Source organism: Hyaena hyaena, unplaced genomic scaffold (assembly GCF_003009895.1).
Source record: "Hyaena hyaena isolate Hyena2069 unplaced genomic scaffold, ASM300989v1 scaffold_440, whole genome shotgun sequence".
Lineage (NCBI taxonomy): Eukaryota > Metazoa > Chordata > Mammalia > Carnivora > Hyaenidae > Hyaena > Hyaena hyaena.
Window position 1 is genome coordinate 157,308 of NW_024081072.1, and position 19,281 is coordinate 176,588.

The 19,281-nt window shown below is 37.3% G+C and overlaps 1 long non-coding RNA gene across 1 annotated transcript; it reads left to right on the forward strand.

Annotated features, from left to right (window-relative positions):
- The first annotated feature begins 89 nt into the window (after nucleotides 1-89).
- Nucleotides 90-18,257, forward strand: LOC120245930. The gene is made up of 3 exons (XR_005531935.1): nucleotides 90-174; nucleotides 1,118-1,254; nucleotides 18,247-18,257. It is a non-coding gene; the product is annotated as an uncharacterized LOC120245930 (long non-coding RNA).
- The last annotated feature ends 1,024 nt before the right edge of the window (nucleotides 18,258-19,281 follow it).

Here is a 19,281-nt window from a genome sequence, read left to right on the forward strand (position 1 = left end):
GAGAGGGGCAGAGGAAGAGAGAGAGAATCTCAAGCAGACTCCATGTCCAGTGCAGAGCCCTATGTAGGGCTCCATCCCACAATCCTGGGATCATGACCTGAGCCGAATTCAAGAGTGGAACACTCAACTGACTGAGCTACCCAAGACACCCCTTTATATTGTTTTAATCACAAGGTGATTCTTGATTTTTCATCAGTTAGAATCATAGAATACTTTTCTTATTCAAACCTAAAGAACTTTAAATAATATAGCAAGGGTCACACTGCCAGTTTATTAATAACACTGAAATTAGAGCTGTTTCCTGTCTCTTAAATCAGGGCACTTTCTAGTGTACCTTCTTGCCTCTCGAGTATCATTTATGATGACATCTTCACCATTTTTCAATATGTATACCGCCTCAAGCATAGGACTGAGAAAGTAAAATCTCAGTTGTTTTGCTTGAGATATATTCTGTCCTCCAGTCTAGTTTTTATGTGCCATAGAGCACTAAATCTGGAATCTGCACCCCATAGTAAGAACTCTGAATAAAGAGATCTCCAGACTTAACACAAAGTCATCTCAGCATAATTGAGGAAAAAAATGAAAAATTGGCTTTAGTTCAAAATAAAACCCAATAAAACCTCCAGTGATCAAATTATAAGTTTTATATATCAAAAGATGTAGTATGATTTTTAGTGTTTTGACCATTTCAGTTCAAATACAGTTCAGTAACCTGAAATCAAAACATTGAGTTAGTTGAATACATTTTGAAGTTTTCTTATAGTTAAGTTCACAGTTATGATATTAAATATGTCAAAGGTAATAATAAAGTACACTTTCTCAAATACTACCTCGGTTCTATGTGCTTACTGAAAACCGTTTTAATATATACTTGAGGAGCAATGAAACAGCCTCTAAATTTGCATCTGTTTGCACAGTATTGAGGTTCAGATTTAAAGATATGACTATCTCATTTTATTTCAAAATATAATTTAAATTTATCAAAAGTTTGTACACATTTCTCATCATGAAATTTTGAATTACAGCTAGAATCAATATTAACTTAACTATATGATATAATGTTTGAGGTCTCTGAAATGTCAAGGACTGTTAATATAGTAAGTTTCTGATTTTCTAGGAACTCAGGTCCTTCTTTTTTTCCATGCTGGCTGTCTACCAGCTGTGTCTGTGAATGTTCAAGAAAAGATAAGGAATGGAGAGCTGGAATCAGTCAACTGAATTGCTTGTCAGGAGACTCAGAAGATTTGGAGAAAGGTGAGGCACAACCAAGTATTTAAAATAAGATCTCTAAACTAAGGGTCCTATTTATTTTCCTCTATGTGGTTACATCAAGTTTTCCCAGCACCATTTGTTAGAGACTATTCTTCCCTTGTTGGTTATTCTTGACTCCCTTGCCAAATATTGATTGACTTCATATGCAAGAGTTTTTTCTGGGCTCTCTATTATATTCCATTGATCCATGTGTCTATATTTACGCCAGTGGCACACTTATAATTATTATAGTTTTATAATACAGTCACACCTTGATTTATTGTGCTTTGTTTTATTGCACTTCATAGATATTGTGGGGTTTTGTTTTGTTTTGTTGTTTTTTTGGTCTTTTTACAAATTGAAAGTTTGTGGCATTCCTGCATTGAGCCCATCTATTGGCATCATTTTTCCAACAGCATTTGCTCACTTTGTGTTTGTGTGTCATGTTTTGGCAATTCTTGCAATATTTCTGAATTTTCATTATCGTACTTGTTATGGTGGTCTATAATCTTTGGTATCACTATAGTAATTGTTCTGGGGTACCACAAATCTCACCCATATAAGATGGCAAAGCTTAATCGATAAATGTTTTGTGTATTCTGACTGCTCCACTGACCTGCTGTTTCCCTGTCTCTCTTCCTCTCCTTCGTTTTCACTGTTCCCTGAGATACAACAATATTGAAATGAGGCCACTGCAGTGGCCTCTAAGCGGTCAAAGGAAAGGGAGAGCTGCACTTCTCTTACTTTAAATCAAAAGCTAAAAATGATTATGCTTAGTGAGGAAGGCATGTCAAGAGCCAACATAGGCCAAAAGCTAACTCTTGTACCAAACAGCTAAATTTTGAATGCAAAGGAAAAGTTTCTAAAGGAAATTAAAAGTGCTACTGCAGTGAACACATGAATGATAAGAAAATGAAAGAGCTTATTACTGTTTTAGTGGTCTGGAATGAAGATCAAACCAGGTACAACATTCCCTTAAGCCCAAGTCTAATCTAGAGCAAAGCCCCAACTCTCTTCAGTTCTAAGAAGGCTGAGAGAGGGGAGGAAGCTGCAGGAAAAAAATGTGAAGCAAGCAGAAATTGATTAATGAGGTTGAAGGAAGGAAGTTGTCTCAGGGCGCCTGGGTGGCTCAGTTGGTTAAGCCTTTGACTCTTGATTCCAGATCAGCTCATGATCTCACAGATCATGAGACAGCACAGAGCTTGGATTCTCTCTTTCTCAAAATAAATAAAAATGAACATTAAAAACAAAAAACAGAAGCAGTCTCCATAACATAAAAGTGCAAGGTGAAGCAGTAAGTACTGATATAGAAGCTGCAGCAAGTTATCCAGATCTAACTGAAATAATTAATGAAGGTGGCTACACTAAACAACAGATTTTCAGTGTAGATGAAATAGCCTTCTATGGGAAGAAGGTGCCATCTAGGACTTTCACAACTGCTGTGCTTTTATAATCACGCCTTTTCCTTCCTCACTTCCATACCCCTTGCCAACCCTAGACTGTAATCCATACTTGTAATTTTTTTATTAACAGAATGTTATATAAATGCCACCATATGGTATGTAACCTTTTGAGATTTTTTTTCACTCAGCATAATTCTCTTGCGATCTATCCAAGTTTTCTGTGTATCAGTAATTCACTTCTAGATGTAGACATTCTAAATGATGTAGTAACAATCCCTGCAAAATCTCCTCCTCCATAAAAGCAATGAAAACACTAACAAAAACTCTTAAAATAAATTTATTGGAATGATGGAAATTAACTAAAGGCCCACTACATTCTGAGAAGTGTTTATTCAAGAAAAACAGACAAATCTTAATAAAAACAGTAAGCCTTGTGGCATTTTAACACGCCTTAATCTCATCCCTCTCTCCTCAGCTTTATGGGAGCCTTAAAATTCAACAACTTCACAACTCTAGTACCTGTAAAAAATAGTAATTTAGCAGCCACTGGAGGAGACATAATGGATTTGGAGATCCCTAAAAGCCCTATCCCCAGAGATTTGCTTCTCTGATGGCTCACTTAAAAGCTCCATTACCAGGACTCATCTTTATTCGACCTATTTCAGAGTACACTGTGTGAAAAACAGCTTAGCATACAGGGTTTTTGAAAAAAAAAAAAATCAGTGACACAACAAAAGAAAAAAAATAGGTAAATTGGACTTAATCAAAATTGAACTTTTGTTCTTCATATGATACCATCAATAAAATGAAAAAACAATGTAAACAGAGAAATTATCAAGTTATATATCTGATAATAGATCTGTGTCTAGAATTGTAAAAAACTCATACAATTCAATAATAAAAAATATGAATGAAGGGTTTGTATGGACATTTCTCTAAGTGACCAACAAGCACAAGAAAAAATGTTCAACATCAATAGTCATTAAAGAAAATACAAATCAAAACTGTAATGAGCTACCCCTCATACCTACACAGATTGCTAGAATCAAAAACAAAATGAGGGATGGATGGCTGGCTCGGTCAGTGGATCATGTGACTCTTCATTGCAAGGTTGTGGGTTCAAGCCTCTCATGGGTGTGGAGACTACTTAAAAAGAAAATCTTTTTAAAAAAATGAAATGAAATAAACAATAACAACGTCAAAAAAACTGGAAAATAACAAATGCTGGGAAGGATATGGAAAAAATGAAATCCCCATAACCTGCTGGTGGGAATCTAAGTGGTGCAGTTACATTGGAAAACCATTTGCAGTTCTTCAAAAAGTTAAACAGAGTTACCATATGACCTGACAATATCACTTTTAGGTACATACCCAAGAGAATTGAAAACACGCATCTAGAAAAAACAAAGAGTAGGAAAAAACTAAATGCCCATCAAGTAATAAATGAATGGGGAAAATGCCAATATCAATGCAATGGAATATTATTTGGCCATGAGTGGGAATAGAGTTCTGATACATGTTATGGCATGGATGAACCTTGGAAACATGTTAAGCGAAAGAAGACAGACACAGAGGACACATATTGTATGATTCCATTTGAATGAAATATCCAGAACAGCCAAACCCATGGAGACAGCAGAAAGTAGATAAGTAGTTAACTAGGACTGTGGGGCCACACATATGGAGCATCAGGAGGAAATAGATATTCACTGCTAACAGGTATGGAGTTTCGGGAGGGCAATGAAAATATTTTGAAATTCATGGTGATTGCTATACAACATCTACACTGTTTAGATATCTAGTTTTTATTATCATGACTGTAGTAAAATTGAGTGAATTGTAAAGCATGAGAGGATGAACTCTGTGAAGACTTCCAAGGAAGATGGTGAAGTGGAAAATCCTGGACTCACCTCGTCCCATGAATACACCTAGGTAACACCACATCTGTGTAAATACCCAGAAAATGCCCCGAAGCCTGGCGGAATAGTCTCTCCACAGTTAAATGTAGACAAGAGACCACACTAAAGAGGTGGGTAGAGATGTGGCCAGGAGCCACAGTCCCTGTGGGAGAGATGCCATTGGGCAAAGAGGGGAGAGGAACAGACCCCCATCAGGTACCGCAGGCCTGGGGAACTCTCACTAGAAAGACAAATCCCCATACCTTTGGGGATTTTTGAAAACCAGAGATGTCTAACATCAGAAGTTCTTACAATGAGTGGTGCTTAACACCTAGAACTTTAAATATCACCGGACTCAGCTCTAGGAGAGCCAGAGGGTGATAGGAATCTGAGTCCCCACCTTTAAAGAGAAAGCAAACAAACAGCCCTGCTGACATACAACATAGAAGCAGCAGGCTGAGAACTGCCTGGGGTATATGAGGGAGATTTATTTCTCCATCTCAGAGCATGTGCTAGAGGGACAGGGATCTTTGGGTGACTTCTTCAAAAACATCTGACCACTGGGCAAGTGCCATTTCCCTCTCCGAACCCGTAACCTAGTTGCACAGACACCTGCAGGAACCAGCACAGTGCCAACACTCTCCACCTAGCCTGGTAACAGTGTGCCTCTCTACCGCTCACGTTCTGCAGACACATGCCCTCCATCCCATCCTTGGCAAGAGCTTTCCAGGTGGCTGCAAGGCCCCTCCCTCAAAGGACCAGCACCAGCCTTGCTAACTGTGTGCCTAGACCCTGTGTTCTTCTGCAGACCTCTTCCTTCCAACATGCCCTTGGCAGGAGTCGATCCAAAGCAGTGTCACAAGCTTGGCACTGTGCAAACAGTCCAGCACCACTCCAAAGTGACCTGCCCTAACGAAAGGGATAGATAACCACACGCATCAGTCTAACTAAGGCCCCACCAGTGGGCTAGGGGCAGACCTCTGGTCAAACTGCAGGCCACGCCCACCAACAAAAGCTGCTCAGGGGACAACACAGGGAGAGCACCCCGAAGCTCAGAGCTACTGCAGCTCTGGCAAATGTCTTATCTGACTCAACACAAGGCCGAGGCAGCCCCCTGACTGGCCCACTATCAACCCAGGGATGAAATCTTACCCACAAAAGGCAAAGAAAACCATTGCAGATGACTGAACTGAAGGCAAAGGTTGCTCACCCACAACAGTAGGGTGTATCATGTCATTTGATAGTGATTGCATTAAAGATGTAGATTGATTTTTGTAGTATGAACATTTTAACAATATTTGTTCTAACCCATTAGCATGTTTTCAGAGCACAGGCTTTCCACCACCGTGGTTAAGATTATTCTTATGTATTTTATTATTTTTGGTGCAATTGTAAATGGAATTTTTCTCTTGATTTCTCTTTCTGCTACTTATTAGTGTATACAGATGCAATGGATTCCTGTATATTGATTTTGTATCCTGAGACCGTACTGAATTCATTTATCACTTCTAGTAGTGTTTTGGTGGAGTCTTTAGGGCTTTCTCTATATAGTATCACATCATCTGCAAATAGTGACAGTGTTACTTCTTCCTTACCAATTTGGATATATTTTATTTCCTTTTGTTGTCTGCTTGCTGTGGCTAGGACTTCCAGTACAATGTTGAATAAAAGTGGTGAGGGTGAGCATCCTTGTGTTCCTAATCATAGGGGAAAAGCTCCCAGTTTTTCACCATTGAGTACGATGTTCACTGTGGGTTTTGCAAATATAGTCTTCCTTATGTTGAAGTATGTTGCCTATAAACCTACTTTGTTGAGGGTTTTTATCATGAATGGATGTTGTCTTTGTCAAATGCTATTCTACATCTCCTGAAATGATCCTATAATTTTTATCCTTTCTTTTGTTGATGTGATGTATCACATTGACTGATTTGTGAATATTGAAACTACCCTTGCATTTCAGAAATAAACCCTACATGATTGTGATGAATGATTTTTTTTTTTAATGTACTGCTGGGGGCACCTGGTTGGCTCAGTTGGTTAAGCATCTGACTTTGGCTCAGGTCATGATCTCACAGTTTGTGTGTTCAAGCCCCATGTCAGACTCTGTGCTGACAGCTTGGAGCCTGGAGCCTGCTTTGGATTCTGCATCTCCCTCTCCCCTCTCACTCCCCACTTGCTCATGCTGTGTCTCTTTCTCTCTGTTAATTAATTAATTAATTAATTAATATCTCTGTCTCTCTCAGTCTCTTTATCTGGTTTTGTTATAAGGGTAATTAACTGCTGGTAATCAATCTGTTCAAATTTTCTTGTTTTTCCTGATACAGTTTTGAGAGGTTATATGTTTCTAGGAATTTATCTATTTCTTTTAGGCTGTCCAATTTTTTGGCATAAAATTTATCATAATCATCTCTTATTATCCTTTATATATCTGTAGTGTCAATTGTAGTTTCTCCTCATTCACTTCTGTATTTTATTTTAGTTCTCTCCGTTTTTAATGAGTCTAAGTATTTATCAATTTTGCTGATCTTTTCAATGAACCAGCTTCTGATTTCATTGATCTGTTTTATTATTATTTTTTAGTTTCTATTTCATTTATTCCTGCTCTAATCTTCATTATCTTCTTTCTTCTACTGGTTTTGTTTACTCTTTCTTTTAGCTCCTTCAGGTGTAAGGTTAAGTTGTTTATTTAGATCCTTCTTGAGGTAGGCGTGTTTTGCTATAAACTTATGTCTTAGGACAGCTTTTTCTGTATCCTAAAAATTTCGAACTATTGTATTTTCATTTGTTTCCATGTATTTTTAATTTTTTTCCTATGATTTCATTGTTGACTCATTCATCATTTAGTAGCACGTTATTTAACCTCTATGTATTTTTGTTCCTTTCCTTATAGTGTTGTGGTTGGAAAAGATGCATGGTATAACTTCTATCTTTTTCGTTTGTTGAGACTTGTGTTGTGGCCTACTATGCATCTATTCTAGAGAATGTTCCATGTGCACTTGAAAAGGATGTGTATTCTGCTATTTTAGGATGGAGTGCTCTGAATATATCCTTTAGATCCATCTGGTTTAATGTGTCATTCAAGGTCACTGTTTCCTTTTTGATTTTCTGTCTGGATGATCTATCCTTTGATGTAATTCTGGTGTTAAAGTCCCCTACTATTATGGTATTACTATTTATTACTTCCATAATGTTTGTTATTAGAAGCTTTAAGTATTTGAGTGGCCCATGTCCAATTCATAAATATAATTGTTCTATCTTCTTTTTGTTCTCTTTATGGTTATATAGTATCCTTCTTTGTTTCTTGTTACAGGCTTTGTCTTAATGTCTATTTTGTTGATATAAACATTGCTATCCTGGCAGGCCTAATAATGTGGACGGTGGACAGTGTAGTCTGGGACACACTGGGAGAGACAGCTCCCCTTCTTGGAGTGCATTTGGGAGAGGTGGCTCTGCCTCTCAGGGGACAGAAGAGCTATTGGGCACTATTGCACTGCCCCATTCATTAGCCAGAGCAGAGACACACCTGCTGAGGACAGCTAACCTGGACGCCAGCTTTTAGCTGAGCTTTACCATAAACTCCAAGCCCCTGTGAGTTTGTGAGACTGCCCTTCTGGGACAAACTAGCACCAGCCATAGTGTGGCAAGACCCTCCCCTAGAGGATCAGTGCAGGTCCCACACCATACCGGGTCCCTTAAATTTGGAGTTTTGAAAGACTGCTGGTGCACCTGAGATAAAACACAGGAGCACTGCGCCTCCAGGTGGACAGACAGCTCAGACAGGATGGACACAGGGATCTCAGAGATGCTTGTGACACATGAGGTGAGATTGTCCGCTCTTCTGTGAGAGCTTCCTGAGCAGTGGAAGGCACAACTACCCTCTCCAGGAACGAGAGAGGGGACTGAAGCCATTCGCCCCTCCCACCCTCACCCCCCACCGAGCAACACAGACGGACACAGTGAGTGGCACAGTGTCCACAGTGGAGGTCTGAGTTGCTTATACCAAGTCCCAGCCCTCTGTACCCTGCAGATGCTTTTTTACTAGGGAAAGTGTGCCTGAGAGCCAGAGCATCAGCAGGCCCCTCCCCCAGAAGACCAACACACATCCCCCATAGGCACCAAGTCTACTGACCATAGAGTGCTGCAAAGCTTCAGCTCTAGGGGAAATACAATCTAGACTCTTTTAACAAGCTGACCAAAGCACACCTAGTTAAAACTCACTACACACTGGATAAAGACCAAACACTCACCACTAAAGGCAGGGAAAAACTCTGCACAGGATTCATGTAAGTGAAAGAGCAGCCAAAACACAACAGCAGAATACACACAACATACACCAGAAACACTTCCTGGATTGCCAGGCCCTGGAGAGTATATGACCTCTTCTTAATATAGCCATTACTCTCAGGAGCAGGAAACATAACAGGCTTTCCTAACACAGATGAAAGAGAGTAGACAAAATGCCAATATGGAGGAATTCATCCCAAAAGAAGGAGCAAGAAAAGGTCATGGACAGGGATCTAATCAAAACAGATGTAACTAATATGGCTGAACCAGAATTTTAAAAAATCATTAGGATACAAGCTGGGCTTGAGAAAAGCATAGAAGACACCAGGGAGTCCCTTGCTGCAGAGATAAAAGACCTAAAAAGTAGTCAGGCCAAAATTTAAAATGCTGTAACTGAGGTGCAAAACTGACTGGTTGTCAGATCACAAAGATGGAAGAAGCAGAAGATATAAAATTATGATATGTGATATGAAGTAACATAGAATATAAAATTATGGAAAGTAATAAAGCAGAAAAGAAGAGAGAAAGAAAATATTGAATCATAAATGTAGATTTAGGAGAAATCAAGGACTCCATAAAGCATAATAACATTAGTATCATAGGAGTCCCAGAAAAAGAGAGGAAAAAAGGGACAGAAGGTTTACTTGAACAAATTAGAGCTGAAAACTTTCCTAATCTGGGGAAGGAACAAACATCCAAATCCAGCAGGCACAAAGAACTCCCACCAAAATCGACAAAAGCCAGCCAACACCAAGACATATCCTAGTAAAAGTTCCAAAATAGAAAGAAAAGGGGAAGATCCTGAAAGCAGCAAGGGGGAAAAAAGTCCCTAACTTGCTAGGGAAGACAAGTAAGATTAGCAGGAGATCTATCCACAGAAACTTGGCAGGCCAGAGGGGAGTGTCATGATATATTCAATGTGCTGAATAGGAAAAATATGCCACGAAGAACACTTTATCCAACAAGCCTGTCATTTGGAATAGAAGGAGAGATTAAGAGACAAACAAAAACTAAAGGAGTTTGTGACCATTAAACCAGCTCTTAAAGAAATATTAAAGGGGCCTCTTTGAGTGGGAAGGAAAGATCAAAAGCAACAAAGACTTGAACAGAGAAAATCTCCAGATACAACAACTTTACAGGAAATAAAATGGCACTAAATTCATATCTACCACTAATCACTCTGAATGTAAATGGACACAATGCTCCAATCAAAAGATATAGAATATCAAAATGAATTGAAAAAAAAACAAACAAGACCTTTCTATAGGCTGCCTATAAGCGATTCATTTTAGACCTAAAGACACCTCCAGATTGAAAGTGAAGGGATGGAGAACCATCTATCATGCTAATGGATGTCAAAAGAAAGCCAGAGTAGCTGTAGTTATATCAGACAAACTAGATTTTAAACCAAAGACTGTAACAAGAGATGAAGAAGGGCACTATATCATGGTTAAGGGGCCCTTCCATTAAAAAAGATCTAACAATTGTTATGTTACGTTTATGCCCCCCAAATTGGAAATTCCAAATATAGAAGTCAATTAATAACAAACATAAAGAAATTCATTGAGGCATGCCTAGGTGGCTCTGTTGGTTAAGCATCTGACTCTTGATTTTGGCTCAGGTCATGATCTTATGGTTCATGACACTGAGCCCAGCATTGGGCAGAGCTTGCTTGGAATTCTCTCTTTCTCCCTCTCTCTCTCTGTCCCTCTCTCTCTCTCTCTCTCTGTCCCTCCCCTGGTCACATGGTCTCTCTTTCCTCTCTCAAAATAAATAAGGAAACATTAAAAAAAAAAAAACACGAACTCACTGATAATAATAAAATAATAGTAGGGGACTTTAACACTCTACTTAGAGCAAAGGACAGATCATCTAAGCAGAAAATCAACAAGGAAACAATGGCTTTGAATGACACACTGGACCAGATGGACTTAAGAGATATATTCAGAACATTTCATCCTAAAGCAGCAGAATACACATTCTTTCTGAGTGCACATGGAACATTCTCCAGAATAGATCACATACTGCACCACAAATCAGGCCTCAACAAATACAGATTAAGATCATACCATGCATATTTTCCAACCGTAACACTATGAAACTCAAAGTCAACAACAAGAAAAAATGTGGAAAGACCACAAATACATGGAGGTTAAAGAACACCTTACTAAAGGATGAACCAGGAAATAAAAAAGAAGTTTAAAAATACATGGAAGCAAATGAAAAGGAAAACATGACAGTCCAAAACCTTTGGGATGCAGCAAATGCAGTCACAAGAAGGTATTATATAGCATTACAGGCCTACCTCAAGAAGCAAGAAAAGTCCCAAGTGCACAACTTAACCTTCCTCCTAAAGGAGCCAGGAAAGGAATAGCAAGTAAACCCTAAAGCCAGCAAAAGAAGGGAAAAAATAAGGTTATAACAGAAATAAAGGACATAGAAACAGGAAAATCCAATTAATAAATGGGCAGAATACATGAATAGTCATGTCTCCAAAGAAGATATACAGATGGCTGACATATGACACATCATTCTTCATCAGAGAAATTAAAATTAGAACCAAAATGAGATATTACCTCTTACTTGTCAGAATGGCTAAAATAAAAAACACAAGAAATTACAAGTGTTGTTGAGGACATGGAGAAAAAAGAATGCTTGTGCACTGTTGGTGAGAATGCAAACTTGTGCAGCTATTCTGGAAAACAGTATCTCGGAGGTTCTTCAAAAAATTAAAAATAGAAATACCAGGGTGCCTAGGTGGCTCAATAGGTTAAGTGTCTGACTCTTGATGTCAGCCCAGGTTGTGATCTCATGGTTCTTGAGATCTGTGTTTGCTGTTCTGACAGCGTGGAACCTACTTGGGATTCTCTCTCTGTCTCTCTCTGCCCCTCCTCTGCTCTCTCTCTATCTTGGGATTCTCTTTTCCCCTCTCTCTGTCCCTCCTCTGCTCTTTCTCTCTCTCTCTCTCTCTCAGGAGTCTCTCTCTCCCTCTATCTGCCCCTCCTCTGCGCTTTCTCTGTCTCTCTTTCTGTAAATAAATAACATAAAAAATAGAAATAACATATGATCCAGTAATTCGAAGACTGAGTATTTACCCAAAGAATATGAAAATACTATTTGAAAAGATATATGCATCTCTATGTTTATTGTAGCATTATTTACAATAGCCAAATTATAGAAGCAACTCAAGTGTCCATCAATAGGTGAACGGATAAAGAAGAGGTGGTATTATATACAATGGAATATTATTCAGCCATTAAAAAGAATGAAATCTTGCCATTTGCAGCAACATGGAAGATTCTAGAAGGTATAGTGCTAAGTGAAATAAGTCAATCATAGAAAGACAAATACCATACGATTTCACTCATATGTAGAATTTAAAAACAAAACAAATTAACAAAGGAAAAATAAAGAGACAACCCAAAAAACAGACTCTTAACTATAGAGAACAAACAGATAGTTATAAGAAGGAAGGTAGATGGAAGATGGAGGAAATAAGTGAAAGGGATTAAGAGTCACACTATCATGATGAGCACTGAGTAATGTAAAGAATTGTTGAATCACTATATTATACACCTGAAATTAATATAGCACTGTATGTTAATCATACAAAATTAAAATTTAACAAATAAGTAAATAAATAACATTAACTTTATGGGATGTGAACTTATATCTCAATAAAGCTTTTTATCTTTTTAAAAAATACTTAATTTCCTTTTCATTGCTGAAAAATATTTCATAGAATGTAAGTACCACAGTTTGTTTACCCACTCACCAACTGAAAGACATTTAGCTTTGTTGCTAGTTTTTGCCTATTATTAGTAAAGGAATGATAGATATGAAAAAAAACCCACATTTGAAATACACAATTCTTTTTTTTTAATACTTTATTGTCAGATTGGTTTCCATATAACACCCAGTGCTCATCCCCACAAGTGCCCTCATCCATGCCCATTACACCCCTTCCCCTCCCTCCCTCCCACCCCCATCAGCCCTCAATTTGTTCTTGGCATTCAAGAGTCTCTCATGGTTTGCCTTCCTCCCTCTCCCCCACTATTTTTCCCCTTCTTCTCCCTCCGTTAAGTTCCTCCTAATCCTCCTATACATGCAAACATATGGTGTCTGTCCTTCTCTGCCTGACTTATTTCGCTCAGCATAACACCCTCAAGGTCCATCCATGTAGCTACACATGGCCAGATTTCATTCTTTCTCATTGCCATGTAGTATTCCATAGTATAGATAAACCACATCTTCTTGATCCATTCGTCCGTTGATGGACACTTAGGCTCTTTCCATGTTTTGGCTATTGTTGAGAGTGCTACTATGAACATTGGAGTACATGTGCCCCTATGCATCAGCACTCCTGTATCCCTTAAGCAAACAATTCTTATTCTCATGTTGAAACCACCCAATTTGGAGGAATTTGAGTCAAAATAATAATAATGCTTCAGTTAGCAATTTTGTTTCTTTTTTTCCCTTAGTTTCTTTTTAATGTTTATTTATTTTGAAAAAGAAAGAGCAGGGGAGGGGCAGAGAGAGAGGGATACAAAGAATCTGAAGCAGGCTCCATGCTATCAGCACAAAGCCAAATGCAGGACTCGAACCCACAAACTGTGAGATCATGACCTAAGCTAAAATTGGACACTTAACTAACTGAGCCACCCAGGTGCCCCAGCAGTTTTGTTTCTTAAATATTTTTTATTGATAAACTGTAAGACTCCATTCTCTATTTCTCCACTTTACTAAAGTTTATGATATACTTAAAGTCACTATTTATAATATATCTATATTCTATACTGAAATATAGAGAGAACAGTAGTTCTCTGCTTTATCGAGTATCAGGGTCCATTGTTTTATTTCCTACAGGGCTTTTCTCACATGTCGGAAATATTACTGTATTGATGTATATACTCTTTATTTTCTATCTCCTGCACTAGAATGTGCACTCCATCATAAGAGAGGCCATGTTTATTTTTTTAACCTGTTCCTAGCATTGCATCATACATGGAGTTGGTGCTCACTATTGAAAAAATAAATGAATGTGTTTGGTGGTTGTTTGCATTTATATGACAAACACCTGCATTTATAGATCTCATCCTTTACTGAATTATCTATCTTTGAGAGAAAGCTATTTATTATTGCACCATTTTTTCCTGGTTGTTATAGCAACCCACTGTCCTCCTGAGCTACAAGTGAATTCTGATGTATTTATCTTCCCAGAAGAACAAACAGCATTTTCAGTTATGAAATAATGATGCTGTTATAAATCACATTTGTCATACTATAAAGGGGCATTGAGAGTTTTTCTATCTTCTATAAAGATGGCAAAAGACTAGAAGGGAAAAAAAATCTGTTCAATCCAATATATGCTAGGAAAAAAACCAAACAAACAAAACAGTATGACTCTCATCTCTACCCCTAACCTTTTTATATTTACTCCAAGTTCTCCATATTTCCACAAGCATCTGTGTATTTGGTTATGTTTTTTATCCAAACTATTTCAGCAAAATTTATCTTCAGTATCCTAGTCTCATTAAATGAAATAATGTATGTAGTATATAATACAATGTTTGGCATGAAGTATATTTTCAATAAATATTAGTGCTTAATAATATTATAGACAAAATGTTCAGCATACCATAAAAGGTATCAGTCACAACAAGAACCATGAAAATCACAACCTGAATAAGACGATTAACTAAAGTCAACATACATGAATCGTAAGTTGAAATTAAATTACTTTAGTAACTTACTATAAAGTCTCTTGAAGTGGCTGGAGAAAAATGGAGTATCTCAGCAAAGAGATTGAAGTTATAAAGTACCAAGTGGGAATTATAAAATTGTAAGATATAATAACAGAAATAAAACAACTATTCTACTGGATGGACCCAAAAGTATAGTGCAGATAATAGAAGATAGAATCACTGTTGTTCAGGAAAGATCAGTAGAATTCATTCAATATGAAAAACAGACAGGAAAGTAAACTAGAGGAAACTGAACTGAATAGAGCCTCAGGGACCTGAAACAATAACAAAATAACCAACATTTGTATTATTAAAGTCCCATGCAGGGGGGGTAAGGGAGGAAGAGTCTTGAACCAAATATATATACATATGTATGTATGTATGTATGTATATATATTCTATATATTTGAGGAAATAATTGCTGAAAATTTCAGAAATAATTCAGAAATAATTGCTGAAAATAATTGCTGAAAATTTCCCATATTTTTACACAAACTTACATATTCAAGAAGCTGAGCAAACCCCAAATGGGACAAACCTAAAGAAATCCATTCCGTGATACATCATAATTAAAATTCTTGAAACTAATAACAAAGAAAAACTGTTGAAAGAATCCAGAAAGAAATGACTCATTGCCTGTAGGACAACATCAATATATCAGTGGATTTCTCATCTGAAACCATGGAGCATGGAAGAAAGTGGCACAGCACTTTTTAAATATTAAAAGAAAAGAACTATCAACTGCAGAGCCTACATCCAGCAAAATCATCCTCTAGGAATAAAGGGGAAGTAAAGACAATCTCAGATGAAAGAAAATTAAAAGAAGTTGTTGCTAACATCTATTCTTTTTTTTTTTTCCAAATAGTTTATTGTCAAGTTGGTTTCCATATAACACCCAGTGCTCATCCCCACAAGTGCCCCCCTCTATGCCCATCTCTCCCCTCCCCCCCACACCCATCAGTCCTCAGTTTGTTCTCAGCATTCAAGAGTCTCTCATGGTTTGCCTCTCTCCCTTTCCCCCACCATTTCCCCCCTTCTTCTCTCCCATGGTCCTCTGTTAAGTTCCTCCTAATCCTCCTATACGTGCAAACATATGATATTTGTCCTTCTCTGCCTGATTTATTTCGCTCAGCATAACACCCTCAAGATCCATCCATGTTGCTACATATGGCCATATTTCATTGTTTCTCATTGCCATGTAGTATTCCATCATATAGATAAACCACATCTTCTTGATCCATTCGTCCATTGATGGACACTTAGGCTCTTTCCATATTTTAGCTATTGTTGAGAGTGCTGCTGTGAACATTGGGGTACATGTGCTCCTATGCATCAGCATTTCTGTATCCCTTGGGTAAATTTCTAGCAGTGCTATTGCTGGGTCATAGGGGAGTTCTATTGTTAATTTCCCGAGGAAACTCCACACTGTTTTCCAGAGGGGCTGTACCAGTTTACATTCCCACCAACAGTGTAGGAGGGTGCCCATTTTTCCACATCCTTGCCAGCATCTAGAGTTCTCTGACTTGCTCATTTTAGCCACTCTGACTGGCGTGAGGTGGTATCTCAGTGTGGTTTTGATTTGTATTTCCCTGATGAGGAGGGATGCTGAGCATCATTTCGTGTGTTGCTAACAGATCTATTCTTAAAGACTGGAAAAGAAATCATAAAAGAAAATATCTCGTATTAGGAAGGAAGAAGGAACAGAAAAACCAGAAATATAAATACATACAAAAGTATGTTATTAATCATACAATGGCATATTTTATAAATCATAACATTTATAAATCATATTTGACAACTGAACAAAATTATAACACCATCTGATATTCAAGATAATGATGATTAAAAGTAGATTGTCACACTCCACTCAAAAATGGTAAAATGTTGATTATAATAGACTGTGATAGGTCACATATGTGCTTTTTAATACCAAAGCAACCACTACAAAGCATACAGGGGTGCCTGGGTAGCTCATTCAGTTAAGCATCTGACTCTTGATTTCAGCTCAGGTCATGAACTAATGATTTGTGAGATCCAACCTTGCATCAAGCAGGCTCTGTGCTGGCATTTGGTATTCTCTCTCTCCCTCTCTCTCTCTGCCCCTCCTCTGCTCACACTCTAGAAAGAAAGCAAGAGAAAGAAAGAAAGAAAGAAAGAAAGAAAGAAAGAAAGAAAGAAAGAAAGAAAGAAAGAAAGAAAGAAAGGAAGGAAGGAAGGAAGGAAGGAAGAAAGGAGGGCGGGAGGGAGGGAGGGAGGGAAAGAAAGGAAGAAGAGAAAGGAAGAAAGAAGAAAAGAAAGGAAGGAAAGAAAGAAACATTATAAGAACATACACATCTGTGCACTCAAAATACCACAAATAAATACAGATAAATCCCCAAAAATGTTCAGGTAACTCACAGGAAGGCAAGAAAAGAGAAAAAGAGGAACAAGAACCAGAGAAAACAAAGACAAAATAAATAATAAAATGGGAAGCTTAAATGCTAGCATATCAATAATCACCTTAAATGCAAGTGGTCTAAATATACCAATCAAAAGAGGAAGATAAGCAGAATGACTAAAAAACATGACCTAATCATATACTGTTTATAAGAAACTCATTTCAAATTCAAAGACACAGCTAGATTAAAATAAAAGTTTGTAAAAACATATACTACACAAATATCAATTTTTAAAAGGAATAGGTGTCTATATTAATGTCTGAAATAGTAGATGGTAGAGTGAAGAAAATTACTAAAGTAGAATGGAGATGATAACAGGAAATAATACATAATAAGATCAATAGACTAGGAAAACATAATGATCTTTAATGTGTATGCACCAAACAGAGCTTTAAAATACCTGAAGCAAAAACTGATAAAACTGAATGGAAAAATAGCCAACACTTCAGTTATCATTAGGGAATTCAAGATCCCTTAACAATTACTAGATAGAAAACAAACAAGGATAGAGAAGATTTGAACAACACAACTAGTCAAAGAGTGACCTATCACTCCACCCAGTAATAACAATACACATTTCTTTTTGTTTGTCCATGGAACATTTACCAAGATCTATTACATCTTATGTCCTAAAACAAACCTTTGTGCACCTGGGTAGCTCAGTCAGTTAAGCATCAAACTCTTGATTTCAGCTCAGGTCATAATCTCAGAGTCATTAGATCAGATCAAGCCCCCACTTGGGCTCTGGACTGAGCGTGGAGTCTGCTTAAGATTTAGTCTCTTCCTTTGTCCCTCCCCCATGCTGATGCACTCACGCGCACACTTGCTCTCTCTCATGAATGCACGTGCTCACATGCTCTCTCTCTCAAAAAAAAAAAAAAAAAAGAGAAGAGAAAAGGAAAACAAACCTTCACAAATGTATAATAATTGAAATCACACAGTGTATATTTTCTGGCCTTATTGGGATCAAACTAAAAATTATTAGTTAGAATGACAATAAGATGGTCTCTAACCACAAAGAAATTAAACAACACGATTTAAAATAACCATGCAGAGGAGGGGACTTGTGGGGATGAGCACTGGGTGTTATGTGGAAACTAATTTGGCAATAAACTATTTGTAAAAAAAAAAAAAAAAAAAAGAAAGAAAGAAAAAAAAAATAACCATGCATAAGAGGAAATCTCAAAGAAATTAAAAAAAAATATTTAATGTTTATTTTTTGAAAGAGAGAGAGAGAGACAGTGTGAGCAGTTCAGAGAGAGACACACACACACAGAATCTGAAGCAGATTCCAGGCTCTGAGCTGTCAGCACAGAGCCTATTGTGGGGCTCGAACTTACAAACCACGAGATAATGACCTGAGCGGAAGTTGGATGCTTAACCACTGAGCCACCCAGGTGTCCCATCTCAAAGAATATTTTAAAATAGAATTGCCTGAAAATAAAAATACAGCCTACCAAGATTTGTTGGATGAAGCTAAAACATTGTTGAGAATGAGATTTGTAGCATTAAATGCTTACATTAGACATGACAAAAGGACTCAAATCACTAATCTAAATGTTTACTTAAGGTGGAGTTCCTGGCTGGCTCAGTCAGTGGAGCTTCTATCTCTTGATCTTGGGGTCATAAGTTTGAGCCCCAGATGGGTGTAAACATTACTTAAATAAATAAACTGAAGGAAGTAAGTAAAATAATGTTTTGCTTAAGGCACTGACAAAAGAAGAGGAAATTGAGTCCAAATAAGTAAAAGGAAGGAATTCTTATAGATCAGAGCAGGAATTAATTACATTGAAAATAAGAGAGCAGTAGAGAAAATCAATAAAATAAGAGACTGGTTTGTTTTAAAATCAATAGAATTGTTAAAATTTAGTAAGACTGACAAAAATTAAGAGAGAAAACATATATTACCAATATAAGGAATAAAACATGGGGTATCACTACATATGCAGCAGCCACTTAGATAATAAGGGAACACTACAGGAAACATTACATTCATAAATATGACTACTTAGAAATAATGGATTCCTTTTCAAAAACCACAGACTACCAGACTCAACCAGGATGAAATAGATTATATCAATATATAACCTTATGCCAATTTTTAATATCGAATTTGTTTAAATAGCACCTCAAAAAAGAAATTTACAGTCCCAGATGATTTCATTGGAGAATTCTACCAATTGTTTAAAGAATTAACACCAATTTCACATGATCTCTTCCAGAAGAGTCAAGAACACTTCCCAATTCATTTTGGGAGGGCAGT